Raw genomic sequence first — 17,238 nt, forward strand, 5'->3', positions numbered from 1 at the left:
TATATATATATATATATATATATATAATTTATATGTATGTGTGTGTGTGTGTGTGTGTGTGTGTGTTTCAAGGTTTCCCTTTCTTCATTTCTTTTCTTGTGTGTTTACAAGAGGATTTATTTTTATCCATGAAAAGGTAAAAGGTTTCCTGACAGTTACTGGAAAGTTAAGGGAGGTACACGAGAAATACTGAAGATAGAGTTCTTACATCATGTATGGATTTACGAACACAGTAAACATACTCTATATATATATATATATATATATATATATATATATTTGCACACACGTATATCCACACTAACATGAAGCACACCCCACTGAAACATTCATGCATTCAGTGGGTAAACAATATTATACAGTTACACACAATTAAACCCAACACATAAACACACTGCTCTGTCACTTGTATGTTCACATTCGCATGATCAAGTCATAAGTTCAGGAACTTTATGTAATCATGAAACAAATTATGAATCGGTTTATCTTTGTGACCCATTCTGACCTGGGAATATAAAACTATTAATCTAGTTTATGATAGAAACAAATAAAGTGAATCTAGCTCATGATAAGAACAGAGAAAATTAATCTAGTTCATGATATGAACAGATAAAATGAAGTTATGAACAATTCTTGCAAAGCCCTTTTTCGCTTTGACGAGAATAAGACAAATCTAAAAATCTAATAAATGGTTTACTACTTCGAACAACGTTATTATTACTGTTGGGGATCAAGTTATGGGGTCACCGTGGAGAAGGTGATGAGGCGACAGTTCATAACACTTCGGTAAACTTGTTCGACCCCCCGGTGCGGTCAATGGGGGTCTGGCAATCACCTTTGAGTCTTCGTTACCGACTGCCACACGGTACCTCGTGCAGCTGATACAGCCTCGCCAAGGAACATCTCCACCAAACATATGATGTCTCCTCTCTCTCTCCTCTCTCTCTCTCTCTCTCTCTCTCTCTCTCTCTCTCTCTCTCTCTCTCTCTCAGAAATATGTCGGTCATCATTTTTTCATGCGGTCGACGTAAACGGAAATAGCTTTTATGAAAAAAAAAAAATATTTCCAGACGAAACGATCCCATTTATCAAGGCAGGATATTACTATTAAACCTATTCTTTTTTGTTGTTGTTGTTGTTGTTGTTGCAATCATCTCTGGACCAGTCTCCAGCTCCCCACAGCAACAAAAAACAGCTGGAGCAAAAGAAAGCAAAAAATTTGTCCCGGGACAAAACTATATTTCCCTGGGGTTAAGTCAACAATGGGGGAATGTTCCTTCTTCTTCCTCCTGTTCTTCACATGGGTCATCACTCTCTCCTCTGGCTCGACTGACGTTCAGTGGAACTCTGGATGACCTCTAAACCCCCGTGATGACCTGATTGGTGACTGGCACAGACTGCCCCCACCCCCACCTCTAAACCCCCATGATGACCTGATTAATGACTGGCAATGACTGCCCCCACCCCACCCCCATCTCTCCACTCGACAACTGTCCAGGTACGTGGCACTGGGTTCACTGTCCTTGACCACTTGATGACTAACCAGGGAAGTGGCCATCAGTATGTGATGACTGGTCATCATAACTAGTTATCTAAATAGCACTGATAGCATGAACGCTTTGTACTCGTATGTGTGATTGTGTGTGTTTGTCTGTGGTCTTAACTGTGTGTTTGTCTGCTTTTTTTCGTGTGTGCAAATAAATATTAAATAAACAAATTTTCACTGAATTATCATATGTGTATATCTATCATTAATTCCTGTTGTAGCATGACTGTTTCATGTATTTGCATACCTCCATCAGTAAATCGTGCTATGAGATACATATCAAGTCATATCATTTACAAATTTCTATATTTTTTTGACATTTCTTAATTCATATGACCTGGTTATCAATATGACTAATTTCTTCTCTTTCATTATCATTTATTTGTATATCTGGATATCTTTTATCACTAAATCATGTTTCATTATTCTTATCAATATTTGCCTCCGTTTCATTATTCTCTCATATCTATCATATGTATATCTGGTTATCTATTCATTTATACGTTTATCGGCATTATTTACATATTTCCCTCTCCCACGTCCCGTAAGATTTCCTTTCAACTCAATCATTCTCATTTCAAGTCCACCGTTCCTCTGCCCCCTCCATCACCACCACATCCTCTATGACATGCTCAAAAACCGGGGAATTTATTGACCCTTGAGAAAAATGAGAAATGCATCTCCCCTGAACTGGTTCTTTTAAACTCAGCAGATGGCTTCCCCAAGCTGTTTTCTGTTCGTCTTTGCAGTTTTCTTTTTTTTTTTTTAACGGCGATTCATTAAACAAAGTTACTATCTTTTTCATTACGCTGTCTCAGGGAACAAACATGTTTGTCACTTTGTTTTTTTTTGCCTCTCTCTCTCTCTCTCTCTCTCTCTCTCTCTCTCTCTCTCTCTCTCTCTCTCTCTCTCTCTCTCTCTCTCACGGGGAAGCATGCGCGGAAGACTAAAAAATGTTTTTTTTTTTCGAGGTAACAGAAAGTAATTTATCGCTGACCAAAAATACTGCCATTAAAAAAAACACAGGAAGAGAACCTGCACGAGAAAAACTGCCTTTCCGACAGTGTCTGTATCCTGTTAGCACTGCTGGCAGTGTGTTGAGATCAGCATCATCTCATCTCACTGTCAGGCTTCCGGCACTGTGCTCACTCATTATCTTGATCGTTTCACTAATCTCTGAACACCGCTGGCCTCAAGGAGGATAATGCACGTTATCTTTATATCTAACCCGCTGCAGTTAAAACAAAACCTTCGTCTTAACAAAGATACGAGATAATGTTATATTTAACCAGACACTGCGCTATACAGGCTCATTACGATGAACATAATATCCCTGAGCTGTAGAGACGCATCAGGTTCACCTGTTACAAACCTCCTCCCTTGTGCGCACAACCAAAGGTCAGCCCAATGACCTTGAAATTTCCCTGCAAAGCAAAGGCCAAGTTCATCAAGTCCGACTATTTTTCTCACTCTCGCTCACCCCCCGGAGAGCGTCGCGCCTCCAGTGGTAATAAAACGATGAATCCCTAGCCGAGTGCCAGACTTGGGGACGCACGTGAGTAAACTTCCCTTTGGCAGAGACAAGCAAAGCCGATGCCAATCTGCCGGTGACGCCAACCACGAAACGAGAGAACCCGGGCAAAGTTGGGTGATGGGATCCGTCCGTCCCTACCGTCGGCGGGTACTAATACGGGGACGTCCCAGACCCGACCCTGCCTGAAATCTTGGGTCAAACTTCGCCTCCGCAGATGATATGCAGAAAGTGTCGACAGAAAAGCAAAGTCCACCAGATGAACTAGGCATGTGGAAGTCTGCTTCGTCGAGGGTCATGACGATGTCGACATGGCGAGGGTCATCAGAGATTACACCGACTTGATAATGATGGCGCACGTCTGAGGAAGGTCTTCTTTCATCTTCATTCTCGATAGATTTCAGTCAGAAGCAATTTGCTTTATGAAGCGCGAGCCTCTTTCACTTTTCAACTTCAAAGTTTTTCTTCGGCTTCTGTCGCGGACTTACTTCTTTGACTTTTACACAGATTACTGTGGCTTCTGCCCTCTGGTGGGGTGCCTGCGTGTCTTCTGCGCCTTATTGAGTTACGCAGCCACCAACAGAGGTCACCGCAAATAACAGATAATATATATATATATATATATATATATATATATATATATATATATATATATATATATATATATATATGAATCACGGTAGATGCGCGTGGTGTATGCTAACAACAAGGAAACCAAGGAACACTGATACCTGAGGTGCATCCGTGGATCTGCGAGGAGAGTCAGGAGACATCAGAACAAGTACACAGACAGTGGGAGTGTGGCATCCGTCTGGTGCCTGACGGAAAGATGTTGCAAATGACTCAATATGTTTTGATCGTTGGGCGACGCAATGGCAGACGTTGTCTAGGATAAACCTCACCAGTCTATACACTACCATCGATAATATCTAACTAACAAGTCTCTATCATCTTAATTTAGACGAGATTCAGTAAATTACTCAAACATAAAATAATTACATGATACACCTTCACTGAGGAAGCAGAGCCATGACTTGACGAACGCCTCCTTAACCCTGATATGATCGTACTTGGTCGTAATGCAACACATCTTTGAATTCATCGCTTGGAAATACACCAAAACAATGGATGATTTCCACCCTCAACTGATGTCTGGTTTTGTCAGAAATATGCAGATGAAAATTGGAATAATCTCCATCTAGCTCTGAATCATTGATGTAATCATCACTTGTGAATCATGGGTCATAAAGGCCACAAAAGTCTTGTTTCTCCAAGAGTCATTATCAGACTTTCAAAGGTTTTACTTCAAGATTTCTCTGCGACTCAGTTGTACAGCGCACTACTGGTTATCTGTTCTCCTTGAAATAACGTCAACTGTGTGTGTGTGTGTGTGTGTGTGTGTGTGTGTGTGTGTGTGTGTGTGTGTGTGTGTGTGCATCGTTGATCTGTGTTCACTATGAGACTGTGAGACACTGTACATGCCAGGAAGGCGGCAGACCCCAGCCTTCCATGCCTGGCAAGAATCAAGCGGGAATACATTTTATTGGGTCGTTGTGGTCTTGTTATGGTCCGGTATGGCCTCTCCACCTCATTCTCCTTGACTGAATTTAGCAGGTGACTGACGCCTTGTGTTGGTGACTATGTTGGTGACGACTAGTGTTGGTGACTCCTTGTGTTGGTGACCTCTTGTGTTGGTGACCCCTTGTGTTGGTGACCCTTGTGTTGATGACCCTTGTGTTGGTGACCCCTTGTGTTGGTGACCTCTTGTGTTGGTGACCCTTGTGTTGGGGACCCCTTGTGTTGGTGACCTCTTGTGTTGGTGACCCTTGTGTTGGTGACCCCTTGTGTTGGTGACCCCTTGTGTTGGTGACCTCTTGTGTTGGTGACCCTTGTGTTGGGGACCCCTTGTGTTGTTGACCCATGAAAAGCTGAAGCGAGTTGACCTTGCTGGAGTACAATGGTCTTGTAGCAACAGAGTCTGAGACAGAGTTGTTCAGACAAGCTCTCATTACTTCTCACTCACTCGAGTCATATTTACATTTTATGATAAATTCATAATGTTGTTACTGCCTGACTGGCTCCCCCATCCATCTCCTCTAGCGAACTACCTCAGTCAGACGCTGTAGGCGATAAACAAGGATTAGCTAGTCTGGCGTGGCATTAAAGACAGATTAGCTAGTCTGGCGTGGCAGTAAAGGTAGATTAGCTACTCTAGGGTGGCAGTAAAGGCAGATTAGCTAGTCTAGGGTGGCATTAAAGACGGATTAGCTAGTCTAGGGTGGCATCAAAGACAGATTAGCTAGTCTGGGGTGGCAGTCAGGATGGATCAGCTAGTCTGAGATGACGGTAATGATAGATTATCTGGCCTTGGGTGGCAGTAAAGATAGATAAACTAGTTTTAAGTGGCGGCAAATATGGAATAGCTAGTCCTGAATGGCAGTAACGATGGATAATCTGGCTTGGATTGGTAATAAAGATATGATTCGCTTGCCTGGGGTAGTACTAAAGACGCGGAGCAGAATACGCTGCTGCTTTGGCCATGAAAAATATTTGTCCCTGGGTCCAGGAATTTCCCTAAACGAGAAGCATTTGTGATTACGTCCCCTACCAACAGAGGGTGGCTCTCTCTAGTTCCTGTACCTAACTCCTGCTGCCGCTGCTGCTTAATGCTATTCAGTATTCTTCTTCACAACTGCAAAACGGGGAAAGAGCATTTCACTTCAAGACACAGGATAAAATTCTCCGTAATATAATACCGTCATTTCAACGTAACCTCAATATAATTCTAATATTATTATACTGCAATTTCAGGATAATTCTATTATGATTTCAAAATTAATTAACTCATTTCAATGAGAGAAACCGCAGAAGATTTTCAGTCATGTATTTCTATCATAAATCCGTCCAACATATCTAATAAAAGAACACCATTCTCGGTAATATCATTTCAGTTATAATCCATTACAATTACAATATAATTTCCGAGCAATTTCCATAAAATTCTGATATAATTCTACTGAAAGACATCAAAAGAGTTCCGCAGTAATCATAATGTTATTCCTCTCCATTTTAGAACAACTAACAGATTCAGGCCCTCAGTCCCTCGTCTGCTCGCTCCTCCAGAAGGCTGCCACCATACCCTCCCTCACCATCACTACTGCCCACCTCCCACCCAAGCCACTACTCCCCACCTCTACCAAAACTCCCTGCCTCCCTGGCCATCAAACTTTCCTCACCTCCACCACTCTCTTCTTCCCTAGCCACCACACCAAGAACGGCGGAATGACATTATTCAGTGGTCCCAACCATACTCCCCCTCCATTTTCCCTCTTCATACCTCACATGTTATTGGCACAACCTACCCGCTGAACAGTAAAATATTTGCCCGAAATATATATATCAGCCAAGCAGCTAGCAATTTCTATCATTCTTAGGAAGTGGAAGAATTACTGTCGTGCGTTTGGCAACTTCCTGCGTGTCTGTGTGCAGACAGAGAGAGAGGCGCCTCTTTACAGTATAGGTACGCCTGGCGTCTGAAACCTCTCTGCTTCCTGCTCTCGTCAGAAGGGTCAGACAAAAGCAGGTTACACGATCAATGCTAAAAACAGAGGAATGAGGGATCATCCGTCAATGTATCAGTCTCGCCTCAAGATAAATGGTGACCACGAAACTCATAACTCATCTACAGCGACAAGAAAATAACCTCTGGTAATCTTGACTCGTTCCACTGCTTCCATTCACCCCAGTGTTCTTTCTTCGATGTATGACGATTTTCCCAGTGTTTCTGACATCATGCGATTCCATTTTCTGAGCGCGTTATTATTTCTTAACCCACATATATCAGCCTAACAATCTTTCTATCCACTTGCTTTCTTTTGCTTTACTTCAAATTCTTGTTGGCCAAATTTTTACCAAAGTCATCATCATCATCATCATCGTCCGGAGTGAGACAGACTCACGGGCCTGGGTTCGAGTCCCAAACACGGGCATTTGGCCGAGAGCCAACCGACCGAGGTATTACCTCCCTCCCAGCGGAGTGTCAGTATATACCGGCCTCCGTGGCGTAAGGTTAGCGTCGCTGACGATGACTCACCCACGAGCCTGCCCGGGGTCTAGTGCTGGGCGCGGCGGTAGGCCCACAGCCAACCCAGCAGTTCATCCTCCCCTCGGGGCTGGTCGATAAATGGTTTACACGGAAAAGACACAGTACAATTATACAAGATCAAGAGACGGAGCAAATATAAAAAGTCTCTCCTCATAACATGCAAATAGTGATCACACGATCACATGTGTGTGTGTGTGTGTGTGTGTGTGTGTGTGTGGGCACTGTCCAATGTTACCTATGACGTTATCAATTAGCAACACGTGCAGAGTGCACGGCACTGCTCACTACAGACCTGAGGCCACACCTGCAGTACCTAATGGTAATCACTGCACATCTGGATGGGATGGGATTACTGATGCAGTCACTGTTATCACGACTGGAATCTACTACATACAACTGCGACAGTCTAATCCCCTTCAAGTTTGTCCCTCTGTACTGCCAAAATGACAAGCTTAGGACACACAAGCTGCTATAATATACCATGCAAATATATAATATATGATATAGATAAGTCAACAGAACGTAGGTCATCACCTCCTTTGAGTGGCTAAAAGATTTATGACTGAAAACTTGGACTCTAGACTTGGCCTCAATAAGAGATAAAACGCTAAGAAATCACACTCTCTTCCTAAGTTTTCGGCGGCTCTGGTCCTCGATTCGGTTCAAACGAGCCTCAAGAGGAAATCCTAAAATCGTTTGTATATGCAAATGAATCCTTTGCCTGGGCGAGTGGCGCGTGTCAGAAGTCAGATATGGTAATTAGTAGCAATAATCAGTCTTATCTATGCTAATACCTGCCAGCCTTCCCTGATCTTGGCGCTCTGTGGTGGGTTCTGATGGAGCGCCTTCAGCCAGTTCTCCTAGCTCCTGGCGAACTAACACCATCCAACACACCTCCACCTTCAAATGATCAACCACTTTAGGAATGGCCGACTACCACCGTGAAAACCAACCAGAAAATTAAAAGAGAAACCTCCACTGTAGACGCGTCAAGTGAGCGGGTCACGTTCTCCGTCTACATGGAGGAACTCGCACACAGAAAGAAAACTTTCAGACGCTGAGCACAGAACGACGCTAAATTTACAACAATAGTTTTCTGACGTCTCCACTCTCGTGCTGTCAGAGAAAAATTGGAGCATTAGCGGCGGCCTGGCAAGGTAAAAAAACAGTCTTGTGGGGTCTGTACGATCCATCAGAACGTAAGGAAGATGTATGATAATTGAGCCACATTTGGACGACTCGGAGATGTAAAGAGCCTCACATACACACAAGCCAGTGGGTTACAAGTGCGTCATATACGATACAGGTTTACCTGAGGTCATCATCCCTCAGGTATTGACGATGTTGACCACATCATAACCCACGTAAGTCAGACGCTCGTGTTCTGTCTCAGCTCCTGTGTTCGCTGAACCCCAAACCATCTCTCCCAACACTTGATAGCGATGGTATTGATCTTATAAGATTACCTTTAACACAGTTTTCATTTCTGTTATCATTTCAGCACTGGAGATTTTTGGATTCGAAAAAGTTTCACGACCTTAAACCCTCGAGATTTTTACGCAAAGTTCAGAGTATTAGAATATCTGACGATCAGATATCAAAGATGCTTCGAGGAATGGCATGGACACAGTCGTCTTCTGTAAACATCACAAACGTCTGACCTGCCACCTGGCGGAGAGTGGCAGACATGGGTGTCGTCTGCTAAACCGTCTGGGCTCATGTCAGTTCCCAAGTAGGATATGTTATTGCAAAAACTTTATATAAGAAACATGTTACCTGGATGACAAGGATTCTCTTAAATACGACCATATGACATGTAATCAGCAGCTGTTTCAAGGCAAGTGTCGAGGTGTACAGGACATCCTCGCCTCCACACTCCACTACCAACCCTTCCAACGTAATCCATAGCCTCATACACAGTACATCCAGGTCCCACGTTTCTAACCATAAGCTTCGAAGGGCCAAAGATTCCATTCACTGTCATCAATATCCTTAGTGACGTACAGCCATGTTAATGACAGGAGCCGAAGCCAGCAGGCTCAGCTTCGGGGGCCCTGGCCGCTGCTACACTCAATATACATCATCCATATCTAGCTTATGTAAGTTCCAATACTCCGATAAGCAAAATCAAAGCCCTTTACGCTCCGCTGCCTCACTAAGGTTAGCCATCGCGTCATAAAGTGTAATTAGACTCTCTCTCTCTCTCTCTCTCTCTCTCTCTCTCTCTCTCTCTCTCTCTCTCTCTCTCTCTCTCCACTCCAATACTGCCGTCTTTGCTTGTGTGATGCATTACCTTTAAATCCTTCTGTCTAGGTCTGTCTGAAATCCTAATCTTGATGGTCGCTCCTAGATGGTGTATATGTGAGGCGCGATGACGTGTATGTGATGGAGTATGTGAGGGGTGATGCTGTATGTGATGGAGTATGTGACGGGTGATGCTTTATGTGATGGAGTATGAGGCAAGCAGGTTATGTGCACGAAATCTGAAGTCTTCAATCGGTCAGGTGTGACAGTATTCCTCCCAAGGAACAACCCGGAGGTTGAGGATGAAAGATGAACAGAAGAATCTAAAATTCCCGAAAAGGGAATAAGAGGGAAGCAGGAAACAGGTTGGCTGTCCATCTAGCGATGTTCAACAATGTTATATTTTGTTAGTTTCGGGACATCTTGAGCGCCACATGACGTGTTTGTAACTTTAGGGGCACCAGTGCTCCTTTCAACCAAGACCCCACGACTAAAACTAATCTTGATGACTCCAGCATATTAACGTGATCAATATGACTTGAAAAAATCCTCTGTTTCACTAAATATGTCAAGTAGGTAATCTATGCACAATCACCTGAAATTATATGTTTTTCGGACATGTGAAGTCAAACATTTTTGTCATAGTTAATGACTGGGTGCAGACTGTTGCATCATACCGAGTGTGACAATAAAAGAACAATCCAGATAAAACTACATATAAACCAGAGGCTGAAGCAGCGTTGCCATTGCGCAGAGTCCCACATAAACCAGAGATTGGACCAGCGGTGCCACAGTCGTAAATATCATAGCACAAGCAGTGAGATATGCATCAGGATAAGCTAAGATATAGCACAAAAGTTGAGAAATACAGCAAGATAAGCTAAGATATAGCACAAAAGTTGAGAAATACAACAAGATAAGCTAAGATATAACAGAGACATTGAGAAATACAGCAAGATAAGCTAAGATGCAAGAGAAACACGGAGAAATACAGGAAAATATCCTGATATATAATATAATCATCGAGAAATACAGCAAGCTTAGATAAAGCACAAAGTTAAGAAATACAGCGAGATAAGCTAAGAGACAGCTTCTTCTTCTTCTTCTTCTTATTCTTCTTCTTCTTCTCTCCTCCTCCTCCTCCTCCTCTCCTTCCTTTTTCCAGTATGATGGAATCTTATTTAAGAAAAGTTCGTGAGAAACATACAGTCAAGTGTTCCTGGTGGCCGCGTGCTCTCGTCTCCTACACAGTCAGGCGACCCAGGGATTTCTTGACTAAAAACAATTTGGGAGTGAGTCATGTTTTGAACAGTTTCCACGAAGGAGCTGAAACATGTACAACAGCAGGTCGGGTCAGACGTGAGCAGCATCAGTATGAGGCCAGGTCACATGTGTACAGCAGATGTGGAAGGGCAGGCACGTGTACGTGAGAGAGCAAGTGGTAACGAGTACAGCAGGACTTGAAGCTAGTAAACATAGAGTAGGTGCATAAGGCACCGATATCACGTACACAACAAATCACACAAACTTAAATAAACCTTTACTATGCAGTTTTACTCTCTAGACCTATCTTCTCTCTCCCCTCTTTACCTTTCCAGTCCAGTCTCCTCTTTCACCCCTTCAATAACCACCCAATAACGTAAAAAAATCATGAGACAGCGAGCACAGGCATCGTCCAGCGAGTCTGTGCGTCATGATTCACTACGAAACTTAAAAAGCCACGAATTTGTGTCGTAGTTTGCAAAGAAGTAAAGCATAACGTTCATATGCCACCCTAATGGTATGGGAGTACATTACTGAAAAACTATAACAGAAAGATGCGGCTCAAAAAGTAAAAAGTTTATCAAAGATCTGAAATAAAGTTTCTGTGACTATAATGGTTTGGTTGGACGTGGTCGAGGATACAGCTGTCTGTATGTTGACAGGGTTATAGATGTCTATATTTGTAATCCCTGGATGTTGTGAAACATGCGTGCCTAACGTCCCTTGTCATCCCTGGATGTTGTCAAGATGCATACATCTCTACATTTCAAAATCTTTGCATTAAACTTTTTTCTGGTTAAACTGACGAGACTCTGCGTTTTACGATGAATTTGACAGTGAATACAGTCCAAAGAGGCCACTTTGCATGGACCCAACTAGTTTGCAAATGTACCTCAGTCACTCATTCACCAACTCCTCACTCGTCGCGTAAGGCCAATGACCTGTCAGTTGCTGGGCATCGTAAATCTTCCCAAACTCTTCCTCTATTTCCAAACGGTTCTTCTTCTTCCAGCCGTTCCAGCGCGACCTTTTCCGTCCGCGTCATTGCTCTCCCTCAATATTTGTCCTCAGACGCGTCCTTGGTCCACATGCACGTCCTCTGGTTGGACTTTACTCATAAGACGTTCTGGCAGGACTTTCCTCGCCAATTCCTGACCGTAAAGACCATCGTCTGTTGTTCTCTGTCTCTGGAATCCGCCAAGTGGTTCCAACCTTCAAACTTTCATTTAATCGCATAATCATACTTCTCGTATGACGATGTGCGGATGCTAGATCTGACGATCTAGCATCTGAAGTGTGAGAAGAAAATCCTGATTAGGGAAGACTTTAACATGAGAGTAACTTTCTAAAAGGGGTCTTACAGACACAGACATACATATATATTCTATACATATAACTTGTTGTACGAACACAAGTAACTCCATTCTTTCCCATGGGGACGACTAAAAGTCTCCACTGCATCAGGAAAAGTCTGTAAGATATTCTGGTCTCGATATCAAGGGAAAGACTTTACTGAAAATATACCCACAAGACGGTGTTAGTCTGTGGTCCAGGAGTCTGGTATTTGTATCATTAATAAAATAAATGTTTTCCACAGTGACTGATGATGCGTCACATGCAAAGGTATTTAGGTAATTGCTCTAGACCTCCGAATCTATTTCAATCGAATGCAAATGAGGTTGGCCGTAGTTGTAATCAATTTTAAAGTTTCTCTCCAGGGGATGGCAGGCGAGAAGTTTAGCAAGACATGACTTGAAGGTCTGGAAAATGTAGAGCGTCTCGCTGGCTATAGTCTCTCTCTCTCTCTCTCTCTCTCTCTCTCTCTCTCTCTCTCTCTCTCTCTCTCTCTCTCTCTCTCTCTCTCTCAGCTACACAGCCCTACAGCCCAACACTGTCCCCAGCGTTCCTGTATCACCTTCACTACAGGGAGTTGGCTCTAGCGACCACCTCAGTGCAAGGGGTTGCTTGCAGCTGCTACCAGCCACCTCAGCACGGGAGACAACATACAGCTGACGGCTCGACCCGCCCACTGGTTGCAGCTGACAGTAGTAATGGCCTCCAAGCAGCCCAGAACATGAAATATTGGTGGCAATTCTCGCGGTGCTCGGGAAGGTCCGGACATCTGCCCCACTTGGCCGTTGACCGCCTCACATTTTGATGAGAAGGAAAACAGCGTCCTCAAGCGGTGCTCCGGTGCAAGGTCTTCAGGTCAAGAACGAGGTCGCACACTAGAGCTCTGGACGGAGGAGGAGAAGCGGACGGTAGCCACAGACCCGTCATGGTTCAACACACAAATATGACACACGAGGTATCATACAAGAGACAACCCTTGCCAACACCTCGACCTCCCCAGCTTACTCTCTGACACAGTTTTCTGGTTTGTTGGGACTTTGACAGACACTTGTAAGTACCTCAGGCCCTTTAGCAGTTTGATAATATAAACACATCCTCTACCACCCACAGCCTCGTCAGCTGCCCAGACTTTATCCATAACAACCTGGAGAGACGCAAGACTTCTATGGCTCTCAACTTCGATGACTTCGCCAAAGCTTTTGACTCATCAACTGCGTTCAACCATCGGCAAAGCTGCGGAGTCTCATTCCATGACTTAAGAGACTTCCTCAAAGTACTGTCAAGTTCTGCATTACCGAGAGGTCATCTCCTAGTTCCTCACCTGTGTCGTCCAACATGGTACAATGACTGGATCCTAGTGCTCTATTGTCCTCACAAACGATGCTCTGAAGGATGCAATTACTCGGATGATCTTTGTTGTTGGTTACTGCACAACCGATTGAGTCAGCTATAACAACAGCTCTCTATGCTACACAGATCCAAAACATCCTTAACAACCTTCAGAACTGGAGCACCATCAATCACGTCACCATCAACCAAACCAACAAGACCCTCCAGATGTACATCACTTAGGTACATCAACCTCACTGTCGCTCATGTCTCGCCCCATAGTGTCTCATTAAGCTCAGTCCCCGCAGGTTATGCAATCCACCAGGCTTCTTGGTGTCATTCAGGACGATAAACCAAAGTGGAAGGAACACGTCTGCACCATCATCACATCCTCCAGCACTTGGACTCCTTGAGCCTCCACTCCACCCTAGCCTTCCCTGCCTGGTCTTGCTATTTACCACAAATCAGGGGTGACGAGAAGAAAATGACATGAAATTTCATTCTCCGTCCCCCTTACCTAACCTATTAAGTGGCACTAGACTCACTGTCCCCCGCTACTTCTCCTTAATCATCACTGAAACTAGCACATCATTCACGCCACCGTCATCTCCTACCACCAGAGATCCCTTGTCCCTGAGTTGCAGTTCTTCACCACAACTGCACCGAGCCCGTCGAGCTCGTACAGACCGTTTCGAAAACAGCTCCATCCCACTTGTCTATACATTTCACTAATGAAGTTGGTGGACAGCGTCTACAGAGTCCAAAGCCACTCAACATCTATCATCTCAGAACATTTCTTAATAATCACATCATAACTTTTCATAATTTCGCCTATCAACTTAATGACCCTCCAATCGAACCCTTCACTGACCTGGTGATGCAATGAAATGCATACATGAATAAACTAGGGTCCTACAGTGAGATGCTTCAGTAAATAACGTTGGTCAGGTATGAATAACATTGGTCAGGTATGAATAACATTGGTCAGGTATGAATAACGTGAATCAGGTATGTAAATCATGACAATGAAATATATTTCTTACAAGGTCTGAAGTTCATGAGGTGGCCAGGTGTCAAGTGTCAGCGAGGCGCCAGGTGTCGTCGTCTCGAGTGACCAGAAAGTTTGAACAGGGAGAGTTTCCACCACAAAAGAAGATCTAAACTTGAACTTGCTTCGCCTTACCAACCCTTTCAATGCTTCTTACCAACACCTCTCGCTACGCCAGAGTCCTCAAGTGTCTCATATGACTTGTTTATAGTGTTTACATTATGTATCATCTCATCTTCCCATTCACTATATGTCTTCCCTTAACTATCCATTCATTATCAATCCTTCACAGAACCTCATCTCACTTTTTCTATCCATCATTCCTCATCATCTCCTTAACCACCTCATTTACATCAAACTCCCACTCTCCCACTGCAGTAATGTTACTACCTCTCACCCTCACATCTTCCCCTGGTTACTTGGGTCATCCGGATATTCCAATCTTTCTAATCCTTATTTCATTTCAACATTACTAAAAACAGAATTCTGTACCTCTCTCTCTCTCTCTCTCTCTCTCTCTCTCTCTCTCTCTCTCTCTCTCTCTCTCTCTCTCCCCTCGCAAGTGTCTGTCGTCAGCGCCACTCCCCCTCGTCCACCTCATCTCTCTATCTTTTATAGCCTTCCTCTCCTCCCCTTGTGGCACCTTGCACAGTTCCTCTCACACTTCAGCCGCCGTCCTCCTCCTTCCTCACCGCACGGCCTCAAGTTAACCTCGGCTCTGGATTCTCTCGCTTCTCCTCTGTTCCCTTTGACATCAGTAAGAAGTCACTTAATGCCACAATTCTCTTCCCATTCTCTCTAATATTCCAGCCATCCATCACAATGTTTCAACCATCCACCACAGTATTCTACCCATCCACCACGATATTCCAGACAGCCATCAAAATGATCTTACTACCACCACAACATTCCAATCATCCACCACAATACTCCAGTCATCCACCACAACACTCGTCATCCACCACAATACTCCAGCCATCCACCACAGTGTCTCTCTTACCTCACTTATATTTCCTCACCGTATCGCCCCAGTTTTTGCCCCATATAACACCAAAGGTCTTATCACATTTTTATAGACCTTCGCTTTTAGTTTTATAGGCGCACTTCTAGTCAAGAAACGATCCCCGAGACTTCCTTCCATTTTCGATATCATATCCTGCTATCACCTTTTCCCTCATGTCTACCTCATGACCTCCCATCCCCCACAACCCCCACCCCTATCCCACCGTGATGACGCATGCAGTTGGCTGCTGACGCTGGTGTGTGGCGGGGGAATAAGTGTCTTACGTCAACCTGCTCGCGGCTTTGCTAGGTCTTGAGACACGGACGACGCCTCACATGCCCAGGAAGCCACGAACACGTAGGCAAGCTGTCGCACGCGGCCGTTGAGAGGGTATCTGTGTTAGTCTTCGGAGAAGCCATAAGGCTGGCTATTAGCATACCTTACTCTACCTCTTGACGCGGAACCAATCGGTTAATTAGTTCCGAAATAGCTAATATCCCCGCTTTACCTGAGGGCTTTAAGTAAAGCCTTGCAGCTGAATGGCATAAGATCTTTTACCGGGTTTCATCACATGGTGAATGATCCAATTATCTATGTGGAAAACACTATAAATACTAACGCGTATGAGGGAGTAACACCTTGACATATGTGGTTTACTTCTCTATTTCTACATTTTCGCGCACACATCCTCAGGACTTACCTCCCGTTGTTGTGCCTCATCGGCGGTCGGCTAGTTGGCAAAACCTCCCTCTCCTTAACGATCTCTGCAAAAAGTAAACAAAATGGTTAGGACTGATTCTCGATCCTTCATCTGCTGTTCCTCTGGCACCCTCTCGAGGCAACTACAGACTGTAAGCTCTTCGATTTTTACAGATTCATTTCCTTGAAACTCTACATATGGGGCTTTCACTCGCCTGAACCTCTTGATCATAGGCTTTCACATCTCGCTTCATTCGCTACAGTTAGCGGTGCTTCATCAGCTCTCTCCACTGCTATCCTCACCTCTCAGGACCTTGTCCACTGCCTCCTCGAGTGTATCAAGGAACCAAAACATTCCATGTTTTTCATCATCATTCCTGACAGTACCAGGTATAGCCAGTCTCATCATCCCTAAACACACCAACACTTCACAAGAGGATCCACTCAAGTTGTCTTTTTCAACATCCAGGCCTCTTCTACTAGGGGTAGTGAACCATCCCTTCCGAGTTCTTCAGTAACTCTAGCACGGATTCAACCACTGTTTCCCACAACCTACAGTTTCCCTTCATCCATTTGTTCCCTCGTCCAGCATCTCCACTACATCTGCTGTACACAGACACAACCACCAATACACAACAATGTCGGTGCCCCTTGCCTCCACACCCTCGGCCATTAGCTCAACATGCCTCTCCTCCTTTGTCTCATCAGTTATCATTACATAAAGTATAATGAATACGAGCGTATCCGCCCCACACTTACTGTATTACCAGCATGGTGGTGCGGCCCTTTGGCTGGTGCTGTGCAGTGTGAGTGCCATGTACAGTAACACGGGTAATGGCTTCATATTCCCTCCTTCTTTCCTCATATGATGTTCAGAGAGGAGTGTCACCCTGATCTAATAATTGTGTATACTATTGCTGTCCCGCCTGTAACTCTCTGTCTTACATATGACCATCCCTGTCCTCTAGTGTACCTCCTCTCCCACCCTAAGCTGTTGTATCACCGTGTCGTGTGTGTATATCATTTCATAACCTTCATTACAAAATGACGAGCGGAATATTCCTTCCTGAAATGTATGAAGATTTTGCGTCTCACTGTTGCCATTTTTTTTTAACCT

The 17,238-nt window shown here is 44.2% G+C and overlaps 1 long non-coding RNA gene across 1 annotated transcript in view; it reads right to left on the bottom strand.

Moving 5' to 3' along the window:
• Window positions 1-17,238, bottom strand: part of LOC139756204 (uncharacterized) — a 149,190-nt gene that overhangs the window by 92,991 nt on the left and 38,961 nt on the right. The window contains exon 5 of the long non-coding RNA XR_011714293.1: window positions 16,123-16,186. This is a non-coding gene — a long non-coding RNA (uncharacterized lncRNA). The remainder of the gene's footprint in view (window positions 1-16,122; window positions 16,187-17,238) is intronic.

The sequence above is a fragment of the Panulirus ornatus genome, chromosome 21, assembly GCF_036320965.1.
Source record: "Panulirus ornatus isolate Po-2019 chromosome 21, ASM3632096v1, whole genome shotgun sequence".
NCBI classification, from domain to species: Eukaryota; Metazoa; Arthropoda; class Malacostraca; order Decapoda; family Palinuridae; genus Panulirus; species Panulirus ornatus.